The sequence below is a fragment of the Lycium barbarum genome, chromosome 2, assembly GCF_019175385.1.
Source record: "Lycium barbarum isolate Lr01 chromosome 2, ASM1917538v2, whole genome shotgun sequence".
Lineage (NCBI taxonomy): Eukaryota > Viridiplantae > Streptophyta > Magnoliopsida > Solanales > Solanaceae > Lycium > Lycium barbarum.
Genome location: NC_083338.1, coordinates 12,089,579 through 12,102,322, shown reverse-complemented (window position 1 = coordinate 12,102,322; position 12,744 = coordinate 12,089,579). Strand labels below are relative to the sequence as shown.

The following is a 12,744-nucleotide window of genomic DNA, read 5'->3' as shown; positions in this document are numbered from 1 at the left end:
GCTCGGATCGAATCGGTATATATATATATATATATATATATATATATATATATATATATATATATATATATATATATATATATAAGCAGGTGTTATATACGTATATATACAGTACTTTCGCATACCATTGGCCCCATAAGCAGCTTAGATATGTAGGTTGCACTCCTTTTATCATATGTATTTTTATGTCTCCTTTATGCTGCTTTCACGCCTTACATTCTCAGTACTTTATCTGTATTGACCCCTTTTTTTCCCGGGGGATGCTGCTTTACATGCCCGTAGGTTCAAGTTGACGACCCACTTCAGTAGGTTGTTGTTCAGCTGATATGTTTTTATTGTATATATAGGTATGGCGGGACCCTATCCCGACCTTATCGTGTCATGTACTCTAATATATGCTTGTAGACAGTTATGGTATATTAGACATTGTATGGCTGTCCCGGTCTATATTTTGTTGTATAGGTGTTTATGATGGCCTTGTCGGCTGTACAGTTTTGTTCAGCATGGTTATATATGTATGTCCTTTCGAGCTCGTCCTTTTTCAATATAGTTCTCTTATGATCTAGCATGTTGCCATCTGATGACCCTCATGGTCCACCCTTGTGTAAGATTACGATATGAAAGTATGTTTTAGAGGTGCTCAACAGGTAGGGGTCGGGTGCCCATCATGGCCCTCTGGTTTGGATCATGACAAGAAGTGTCCCAAACCCTGAACAATTCTTCGCCTTGGTGGATAGGCAATTTGGTATGAGGGCGAATATTGGTAGACGTAATAACGAAATTGAGTTCACACGTATGAAGACTCATTTCTTCGTACATGTAATTCTTTTTCAAATATTTTGCACAGGGACACCATAGCAGAATGGAATAGTCGAAAGAAAACACCATCACATTCTTAATGTGGTGTGAGCATTTAGATTTCAGGATTATCATTCAATCAAATTCTGGGGAGAATGTGTTTTGACTGCAGGGTACTTTATCAATGGAACACCGTCTTCAATTTTGAATGGGAAAATCCCTTATGAAATTTTATGCGGGGAGTGATGTGCTGTGAATTTCGGCACATTTGATGTATTTTTACTAGAAGTGTTTACTTGTTCTTAAGTGTTTTTATATCGTTTCTTATATGATTTTGACGTTTTGTAGGGTTGGCTGACTAAGGAACGAAAATGACGAAGATCGCTAAAAAATGGACAACTTGGAGGTAAAAGACGGTCCGTAACTCATGTTACGAACCGTAACGTGATTCGTAACCTGAGAGGAAATTTCAGAAACATGCTGACGGATTATCAACGTTACGTCTCAGAAGGTAGGTCTGTAACTCAAGTTACAGGTCGTAACGTGAGGCATAATGCTTGTCAAGATAACGTCCACTGAAAACTTGAAGCCAGGATCCACTGGAAGATATAGACCGTAACCTCTGTTACGCTCCGTCAAAAGAAGTCGTAACTGTTGACCTAATATAAAGCCGACAAAGGACGGACTGTAACATGTGTTACGCTTAGTAACGATGCCACAAAGGGTGTTTTTGTCCATAATTTTGACGCATTTTTTTGTCCTATAAATGGTTAAGTCTAGGTTTTTCAACCGTTATTCATTCACTTTAGAGCATTAAATCTCATCATTAAATACTTTGTGAAGTTGTTGGAGCATTTAAGGCCTTAATATCATCCTTAGTTCACATTGATTACTATTGTAAGTACATTATGTCATCTTTTGAGCTTTCTTTGTTGAACAAAAGTATGAGTATCTAATTTTAATTCTAAGGTTGTGAGCCCCATGATGGCTATTATGTGAATGGGTTTCTATTATTGATATATGCATAATGGTTGTTGGTGTTTATTAAATCTTTATGTTTTAGTGTTGGGTAATGATTACAAGCATTAGCCTAAGCCATTATTCTAACTTTTCATGAGAAAGTGAGTTAGCATTGGTAAGATTGAATAACAATGACTCGAGGCGTGAACCCTCGTTTAATGGACTAACTTAGGAATAAAAACAAGTCTATTTGGCACTATTGATCGTTCTTCGATATCAACTCTTTTGTATTTGGGAAAATCATAAAGAGGAAATATGTATTAATTGTTGGGAAACATTAGGAAGTCATTGAGAGATCAAGTGTAGATCCTTAGAACAACCATTAGAAGTATATCATATTGAAACCTTAAGCATAATATCTAATCAAAACGGGGAACACAACCTCAGTCTCTTTTGTATTAATTACAATTCAAGTCATAGTATTAGTCTATATTACAAAACAATTATTACAAACTATTCGGAAAAGAATTAAAGCTTTTAAAGGCCAGTATCACATACAATTAGTACTCTTTTCTATCCATATTTCCTGTGAGTTTCGACCCCAACATTGTTTGGGTTATTACATTTGACAACGTTCACTTTACGCCAATAATAGATATAATTTGAGCGTATCAAATTTTAGCGCCATTGCCCGGGAATACGATTTTGAAATTACTGATCATTGTGTACTTTTTTTAGAACTTTTTCTATTCCATCATACCTTGTTTGCTATTTTTGGTGAACCAAGTGGAAATGGCAGGAAGACACAATCGAAATCAAGAAAACCAAGGTGGGCTCTAGGTGAACCCACCACCACCGGAAGAGGGGGAGGATGAGAATATATTTGCGGAATTCATGAATGCAGCTGATTATGCTTCTGCTGTGGTTCCTCTTAGGATCGAAAATGCTACTTTCAAAATCGATAACTCTATCTATTAGCTGTTGAAACTTGAAGGTTATTTCCAAAATTCTTCGGAGGATTGTCCACTCCGACATTTGAAAAACTTCCTGCACGTATGTGCTCAACAATCCCAAGGTGTTGTTTCTGTTGATGCATTTCGGTTACGGGTCTTCAAATATTCCTTGGCTGGACAAGCAAAAGAATGGTATGAAAAGCTGCCCAGCAATTCTATTCACACCTGGAGCGAGCTAGCCAATATATTTTTGAAGAAGTGGTTTCCACTGAGCAAAAATGCTGAACTTCGAGATAAGATCTTTGAGTTCAAACAACTCCCAGGGGAACAGTTATATTCTGCATGGGAGAGGTTCAAGTACTATCTAGCTCAATCTCCAACTCATAGGTTTTCGGATATTATTCTGATAGAGAAGTTCTACAAGGGGTTAGATACAATGAATCAGATTGCTGTCAATACTGTAGCCAGTGGATGCTTCATGGACAAGTCATTTGTCAACATCACTAGTTTGCTCGATAAGCTCACCACCCACAATCAAGTTTGGCATTCAAATGATAATGAGTGTTTTTCTTATGGTAGTCTATCACTAGCCGTTATTGCAAAGGAGACCCATGAGAGGGATCATGCCTTTGCTCAATTGCAAACTATGGTGAATCTATTATCAAAGAAATTAGCGGAGAAGGATGCACAGGGGGTAAATGTTGTTGAGGAGTTACCACCTACTTCACCAGGGATATATTAAATCCCTGAGGGGATGTACCAAGAGGGGCTACAACATTATGAAGATGCAAATTATGTCAACAACTCCTAAAGGGGTTACCAGAGGCAAAATTATCAAGGTCCAGGACATCACCGATGGCAGAAGCCTCAACACCAATTTCAAGGGATTGATTACAACAGAAATGATCAGGGAAATTCAAATCAAGGGAATTACAATAATAGCAATTATGACAACAAGAGATCTAACCCCTATATTCCACCAAAGGGTAATCATCAAATTTTTAGCAGTGGAGAGACAATTCAGCTAGCAACTTTGCTAGCAATGCTGCTAATGATTCTGCTGAGATAAAGAGCATGATGCAAAAAATACTAATGAACCAGGACATAACTGAAAGTATAATAAAGGGAATGTCTCATGTTTAATTATATCATTCAACGGCCATTCAGAAGCTTGAATCACAATTCAAAGACCTTTCAAGAAAAGTTCATATTCCTCAACGTGGACACCTAACAAATGGTACAGTTTCAAATTCGAAAGGTAGTGGGGTAAACTCTGTGGGGCATGTAGCTGCTATTAGCACCCAAAGTGGAAAAATACTCCAAGGTGCTTATAAAAAGGTGATTGATCTTGAGTCGATTGTTGAAGAAGAGGCACAAACTAATGTGTCTGATGTTATTGTGGAAGATAAAACAAAGGAGGAAATCCCTATTATAGCTGAAGAGGAGCATAATCTTGAGAATCTTAAGGCACAAAGAGGAAAAAATGAAAAGGGGAAGGCAAAAAATTCTTGATCGTTTCTCCCTCCGACTCAATTGTTTAAATCTTCACCGCCTTTTCCTCAAAGGTTATTGAGAAAAATAGAGGATGAAAAGTGCTTGCGATTTTATAATCAACTCAAGCAATTGACGATGAACATTTCTTTCAGGGATGCTATCCAAGAGATGCTTGGGTTTGCTAAATATTTGAAGGATCTCTTAACAAAGAAGAAGAATCTATTGAAACGCGACACTGTAGGCATCACTGATCGTGTCAGTGCTATTATTTCTAAGATCACAGTGCAAAAAAGGAAAGATCCTAGAGCATTTACCATTCTTTGCACTATAGGGCATCAGGATTTTGCCAAGGCGTTGTGTGATAACGGGCTAGCATAAATCTTATGCCCTTTAAGAGTTTCAAGAGATCAGGTCTGGGGATGCCAAGGCCTACTACCATGAAGTAGTAAATGGCTGACAGATCAATCAAAAGGCCAGTTGGAGTGGTTGATGATGTCCTTGTTCGAGTTGGGAAATTCCTTCTTCCGGCAGATTTTGTGATTCTTGACTGTGCTGTTGATCAAGAAATTCCTATTACTCTAGGGAGACCTCTCCTTGTTACAGGGAGAGCTCTTATGGATTCATAAAAGCATGAGATCAAGTTTTGGGTTAATGATGAAGAGGTGAGTTTTCATGCCAGCAAAGGTATGAAATTTCCAAGTCTTTATCAAAGTATTTCGGTCATTAATTTTTTTGATGTAGTGTACGAAGCGGTGCAGTTCAAGATGGAAGAATAATGCTCGGGTGAAGCATTATCATCTATCTATGTAAATTTTGATGTAGAAGAAATAGAGGGATATATTAAGACGATAAACTCACTCACTGGTTTGGGTTCTTACTATTATGAGCCTAAGAAATTGTCTCTTGATCTAGAGAAGAGAATAACTCCTCCAGCAAACCTTCAATTATTTAGCCACAAAGTTAAAACTCAAGAAACTTCCATCCCGTCTTAGATATGAGTTTCTTGGAGCAAATAGTACTCTTCCAGTTATTGGGTCATCACTTCTGAATAAGGGTCAGACTCAAAGATGTTACATCTCAAAAATTTCCGGACTGGTTGCCTTGTGGACAGGCTAAACTGAGTTTGAGGTGATTATGAAATCCTCACGAGATTAAGGAAAAACATTAGATAGCTTAAAGTGTATACTGTAAGAGTTTGAAGTTATATGAATATATGAGCCTAAGTTCGTTGAAGGGAGTGAAATGTAAGTAGTGTTCGGAAGGTTTCCGCTATAATTGAGCTAATATTTAGGTAGAAATATCTTAAGGGGCTGCTATAGGCCTATTCTATTATTAATGAATTTTTATATAAGTGCCAAGAAGGTTCCACGAGGATTGAAAGTTAAATGAGTCGACGAGAATGAAAATCAAAATTTTTCAGTTGTACGGCTATTTGTACGAACCGTATAAAATATAAGGCCTGTATACTGGTCCTGGGTTTCATCCAGAGAAGGGTAATCCCTAGTGAGATTATACGGTCCAATTATACGGACCGTATAAATTAATCGGGTCGTGTCAGATTTTTATTTTATAAGTATGAACGACCCTTACTCATTTTTTTCATTTCCAACTCTCTAGAGCTCCAAAACCCTTCTCCAAACATATTTCACCCAAACCCAAGGGATTACAAATATCAAAGAGCAAGAATCAAAGTGTTCACGTGTTAGAAGGCTTCCTAGGCTTGGTAGATTTCAAGAAATACTTGGGCATTATAGCTAGGGTTTTTTCACAAGTTGATAGCTGCTCCAAATCTTGTTCTTATGGGATAAAAAGGTTATTTTCCATGCTTATTTCATGTTATTAAGAATGCTTGGTTGTAGAAAAACTTGGGTAGAAGAAGAAAGCAGAAAATGAAGTCTAAATGTAGTTTTTATGATGATTTTGAGGAGTAAGCTAACTTAAGTTGTTATTCTTAGTATGATATGGATATAATCTCACCATGGGAGGTAATAATGGTGATGAGGAAGCGTGATATGAAAATGTGCAAAAGTTGGTATGAGGTTGCGAGTATGAGTTGAATATGAGAGTGAATATTGAAGGCTTAATGTAATGTGACTACTTGATTATGATATTGTGGATGATATTGTGGGTGTTTGGGAGTTGTATTGTGGTATAGTGAAAATCGATGAAGTAGGGAAAATGCTTCCCAATTTTTGTTAGATCATGAATTAATCTAGTTTGAATTTAATAGTATCATTAAGGCTTAACCATGGTATGAATCCTTCTAAATGTAGATTTCTCAAGCTCGACGGTGAACGTTAAATAGTTAAGAAGACAAAGAGGTATGTAAGGCTAACCCTTCTTTCATTAAGACATGGTTCCTTGCTATATATGTATATATACTTTCATGAGTTCCATAATTTCTTCCAGATGACTCTTTCTCTAAGATTACCAAAGCTCATGATCCTTGATACTTTCACGATTCTATTGCATCCCTTATATGATAGTTGACCCTCCGAGGATAGACGTAATGAAAATGAGGATGGTAATGATGTTGATGATACTTATGGGTTCTTATATACATGTATACATGTTTAAGTATGTATGACTATTATGTAACACCAATGCTTATATGGCCGGATATGATATCTATTGCGCGCACACCACTGCAGTTGGGTACAGATAACACGGAGCCTTGGTAGTGCCAGGTATGTATGACACCGAGCCTTGTTATGGCCGGGTATGTGAAACCACCAAACTATTATAGTCGGGTATGCTATGGATATTAATATGGATATGAATATGAATACGGATATGGATAAATGTATATGTATATATCTAACAAGTACGTAAATATGCTCCTATTATGATGTTGCTTATGCTATCTCTTATGTTCCTATTATGATGTTGATTATGCTTTACGTACTCAGTACATTGTTCATACTGACATCCTTTTGTTTGTGGACGTTGCGTCATGCCCGCAGGTGGATAGGGAGACAGGCTTGATCCATAGATTTCTTATTCAGGGACTGCATAAAAAAACTCCATTTCATCCGGAGCTACAGCTTTTGGTATTATTCTTTTGTGTACATACCTATGGGCATGGCGGATTCCTGTCTCGCCTATATGATGTTACATACTCTTCCTAGAGGCTTGTAGACAGTTGTGTATAGTTAGATGTCTTGCAGCCTTGTCGGCTCATATTTTGTATATTATTTTGATAGCCTCATCGGCTTGTGTATATGGATATGAGCATTGTTGTCGATGATGATATAAATGTATTGTCGCACAATAAGATTAGTACTATTCATGTATAGGAATTATGAGTACGTCATGTGGTCCACCTAGATGTGAATGCGAATGCACGATAAGAGGTGCCCGGGTGGGTTAGCACCGGCTGCCCGTCATGGCCCTCAGGTCGGGTCGTGACAAAAGACTTCCCACAGTCTTGAGAAAACATTTGAGGGCCTTGGGTTGGACTATTGCAAACATCCGAGGGATTTCCTCTGGAATTTAAGAGCACCGAATTCAGCCGGAAGAGGAAGACCAAGAAAAGACTACTTTCACTTGTGCCTACGGGACATTCATTTTCAGCTGAATGTCATTTGGTCTTTGCAATCCCTAGCCTCTTTCTAACGATGTATGATGTCCATATTCTCCGATATGGTTGAAAACTTTCTTGATGCCTTCATGGATGATTTCTCCATTGTGGGAGATTCATTCGATAAGTGTTTAGATCATCTTGATTGGGTGCTACAAAGGTTTAAAGAGACAAACCTAGTTCTTAACTGGGAAAAGTGTCATTTTATGGTAAAGAAGGGAATTGTCCTTGGCCATAAGATTTTCGAGAAAGGGTTTGAAGTTGACCAAGCCAACTCAGTTAAAGGGGTTAGGAGTTTCTTGGGGCATGCTGGATTTTATAGAAGGTTCACTAAAGATTTCTCAAAAATTGCAAATCCAATGTGCAAACTTTTGGAAAAGGAGTTAAAATTTATTTTTGATGAAAAGTGCATCAAGGCATTTGAAGAGCTGAAGTTGAGATTGACTTCAGCACCCATTGTTGTGTCTCCAAATTGGTCTCTACCTTTCGAATTGATATGTGATGCCAGTGATCATGCTAACAGCGATGTGCTTGGCCATCAACAAAATCTTGGACCCAATTTATTATGCAAGTAAAACGCTGAATGGAGCTCAAATGAATTATACAGTGACAGAGCAAGAGCTACTTGCTATTGTCTATGCTTTCGAAAAGATTTGAGCCTATTTGTTAGGTGCCAAGGTAGTGGTTCACACTGACCATGCTGTCTTGCGGTATTTGATCGCTAAAAAGTATGCTAAGCCACGATTGATTAGATGGGTTTTGTTGCTACAAGAATTTGACTTTGAAGTCAAAGATCGAAAAGGGTCAGAGAATCAAGTGGTTGACCATCTTTCCAGACATGAAGAAGTAAAGAGACCGACTGATGTGCTAGATATTGATGACACTTTTCCGAATGAAAGCGTATTGGCAGTTTCCAGTGATGTGGTACCATAGTATGCCGATATTTCTAATTATTTAGTAACCGGCATTGTTCCTGAACATTTGAAGGCATATCAAAAGAAGAAATTCTTGAGAGATTGCCGACAGTATTATTAGGATGAGCCTTATTTATTCCGAACTTGCGCAAAAAACATTATCAGAAGATGCGTGGCCGGATCTAACGTGATGGAAATCTTGAAGACTTGTCATGATTCTCCGGTTGGTGGGCATCACAGTGAAAATAGAACTGCAACCAAGGTGCAAGAATGTGGCTACTATTGGTCCGCCATCTATCGTGATGCGAATATGCTGACACGTTCTTGTGATAAATGCCAATGCCAAGGCACCATAGGTCGGAAGCATGAAACACCGATGAATTTGGGTGCTTGAGGTGGAGCTCTTTGATGTGTGGGGCAATGATTTTATAGTGCCATTTGTGAGGTCATATGGCCTGAAATATATTCTTGTTGCTGTAGATTATGTCTCCAAATGAGTGGAAGCGGTGGCCTCGCCCAACAATGATCGAAAGAGAGTAATTGCTTTCCTAAAGAACAACATCTTCACAAGATTTGGCATTCCTAGAGCCATTATTAATGATGGTGGATCTCGCTTCTGCAACAAACCGTTCGCTGATCTTCTTGAAAAATATAGCGTGCATCACAGGGTTTCCACGCCATATCCTCCTCAGACGATTGGCCAGGTTGAAGTCTCTAATCAAGAGATAAAGAGCATCTTGGGAAAGACAGTCAATGCGAATCGCACTAACTGGTCCAAAAGGTTAGATGATGCTCTATGGGCATATCGTACTGCTTTCAAAATGCCTATTGGGACTTCACCGTGTCAGCTGGTATTTGGGAAGGCATGTCATTTGCCTATTGAGCTTGAGCAGAAGGCCCTTTGGTCATTAAAAAAGATGAACATGGATTGGCATGAAGCAACCAAGTTAAGGTTGCTTCAAATCAATAAGATTGGATGAATTTAGGTACAATGCCTACGAAAGTGCGACATCCTACAAGGAAAAAATGAAATACTATCATGACTCGAAGATCCTCAAAAGGGATTTTCAGTCAAAGGATTTGGTTCTGTTATACAATTCGCACCTAAAGTTCTTTCCCGGCAAGTTCAAGTCTTGATGGTCCAGGCCATTTGAAATTGCTAGTGTTTCCCCAAATGAAAACGTCATTGAAGTGATAACCGAGGATGGCACTTGGACTTTTAAAGTTAATGCGCAGAGGGTGAAGCACTATCATTGATGCATTGATGATGGCAAAGTGGTTGATAGATATCGTTTAAAATATGGTTCCTGAGTTATAAATGTAGGTATCACGTCGTGCCGCGATGTTAAATCAAGCGCTGTGTGTGAGGCAACCCATATTTACTGCTCTATGTTATTGTAAATGTCATATTTCCTATGTTTTCTTGTGTGTTTTTTATGTTTACTGATGTTATAGGATTCTCATGCAAGAGGTGGCAAAAATAACTAAGTGCTAGAGATGCAAGGGGTGGCAAAAAGAACTAAGTGCCAGAGATTGCACCAAAAGGACGCTTCACATTGCTCTGCCGTAACTCCTGTTATGGCTCGTAATGTGAAGCGTAACAAGTGGGCAGAAATACTGAAATCACTAAAGGCTGGGAGATCAGTGTTACAGTCCGTAACATGAATCTTCGAATTGCATTACGGACTATAACATGCGACTGTAACTTGGAAGAACACCTACACAGCTACTGGAAATTCCATATATGTTACGCCAAGTATTACGGTCCGTAAGTTAGGTTATGGAACGTCGTCTGCATAATTTCCAGGTCATTAATGAATCATGAAACGGGGTCGTTTGGATAGACCGTAACACTAATTACAGCTCGTAACCTATGTTACGGTCCGTATTTAGAAGCGTAACGGTCAGGAAAGGTTTAAATACCTTGCCCGATGGTTCAAACCTATTTCCACAAATTTCAAACAGCTACCACCATTATAACTTCCCATCACCCCTATAACTCCTCTTCCCTCAAATCTTCATCTCTTCCTTACCATTTCTTTATTTTTCCCTTACAATTTCAAAGTCGTTTTCTCTTAAGTTCATCGCGGAGGCCATATTTTAATTCTCAAGTTCCTTCCATTTTCATCAAATCTTTCCACAATCAGGTATGTTGATGCTTTAACCTCCGTACTCGTCCATCTAGCGCAAGGATTGATATGTTCTTTCATGATTAAATCGTATACCATAAAGGGTACTTAGTGAAGTTTTATTGATTTTTTAACATGGATTGACCAAGATGGAGGTTGCATTTGGTATGATTTCTGAGTAATTTGGACTCATGGGCACAAGGGCATTGTTTCCCACTGAGTCGGAGGGCATCCCGATTGAAAGTTTCACTTTTGAAACTAGTAAATTGGTTTGCCCACCTACTATTCGATAAAACATTTCAAAGAAGAATTTGAGAAAACCGGGTGAAGTCTGAGTAACCCGAGGTACGTGAGGGAGTCAACTGGTGTTTTACACCATAACCCAAGGATCATAAGGTTGAATATCTAGGCTACGTGCTTAAATGGAGTTTTTTTTTTTGTGAAGTGGTGAATTTAATGAACTTTTCCTGGACGCTTAGCGTTCCGGTCCGTAACACCTATGATTTCCTCAAAAACATTCTGGAAATTTGGGTCACATTACGGTGAGGTGTTACAGACCGTAACATGTTTGACGGGCCGTAATACCATACTATAGCACCGATTAATCTCCCCTCACTCTCTGGGAAATAGGTCAGTGTCACGGTCAGGTGTTACAGATCGTAACACGTTTGACGGACTGTCGAATGTGTTACGATCCCTGTGTTATAAAAGGAGAATACCAGTTACGGTTGGAGTTACGGCCCGTAACACCGTTCGACGGTCCGTGGAAAGTGTTACGGCCCCTATTTTGATTTGAGTCCTGAGCATTAGAACATGAGTTTTGTATATAACATACTGTAATTTCTTTCATGATAAATTGAAAACAACAAAACATGATCGTATTGTGTTATCATAGTGTTACGTCTCTCATTTTCGTCGTAGGAGAACTTTTGATTTTCTAGTTGGGTATGCCTTTGGCATAGAGACCCGTGCTCGAGTTTTGGGAGATAGAAAGCGTGTTACCCCAGGTACAAGGATACCAACATTTATTTCTGGTAATTTACCGAACTAGAAGTTGAACGAGTCAAATCGACGCAACCTGAACTGATTCAGGAAAATCTGCAGACACCAGTCATTGTCGACGGGCTATCGACATATCGATGGACCCTCGTTGTGCGGCGTCATTATGTTTTCGCAGCCTTGAATCTGCAGGCACAGGACGACAAAGCAAGTCAGCGGACCGTAGACACGTCAAGCAGATCATGACAGAGCTAAAATTATATACCAAAAAGGTTATTTATACAGCTTTGAAGCCAATCAAAAAGAATATTGATGATGACCATCTACAGATCCACTCCCGGATTGATGGTATTGAAAACAGAATGACAAAGCTGAGTAAGACATACCCCATTATGGAGTTAGGAACTGTTCGGAGTGAGTTACGGACACTAACGGATGATGTGCAAAAATTAAAGGCGCAGGAAGTGGCAGCTATAACGGACGAGATTTCGAAAGTGCAAATCGAGCTGGTATAGAGCTTGTACCATCGGGTTAAGAGTTTACTTGGAGATGATAATATTGAGGAAGCGGTCAAAAAGGAGTATGAAGAAGAGTTGGAAAAGGATACCCACTCCTCAGCTAAGGGGAAGCCCAAGAGAGTCGAGAATGAGGATGCAAACCTCGATACCATTCTCATGACTATTGATCCATTTGATGCCATGCGACCTCAGAATAAGGAGGATGAGCGGCAAACACGGAAAAAGATCAGATGTGAGTCCCAATTGAGTTCTGACACCACTGGAGAGACTTCTAGCTCAGCCCATCCCATTCAGCCGGCTCGCCCTACCTCTGAGCCAGGGCATGCTATTGATGTCGAGCCTAATACAGCAACCACTACTGAGAGCACCACCATTGCGCCCACTTCAAAGGTTGTTCAG

General features: G+C 39.1%; 1 non-coding gene across 1 annotated transcript; it reads right to left on the bottom strand.

Annotated features, from left to right (window-relative positions):
* Positions 1-2,994: 2,994 nt before the first annotated feature.
* LOC132629593 (small nucleolar RNA R71) lies at positions 2,995-3,101 on the bottom strand. The gene has a single exon (XR_009578360.1). It is a non-coding gene; the product is annotated as a small nucleolar RNA R71 (small nucleolar RNA).
* Between the last annotated feature and the right edge of the window lie 9,643 nt (positions 3,102-12,744).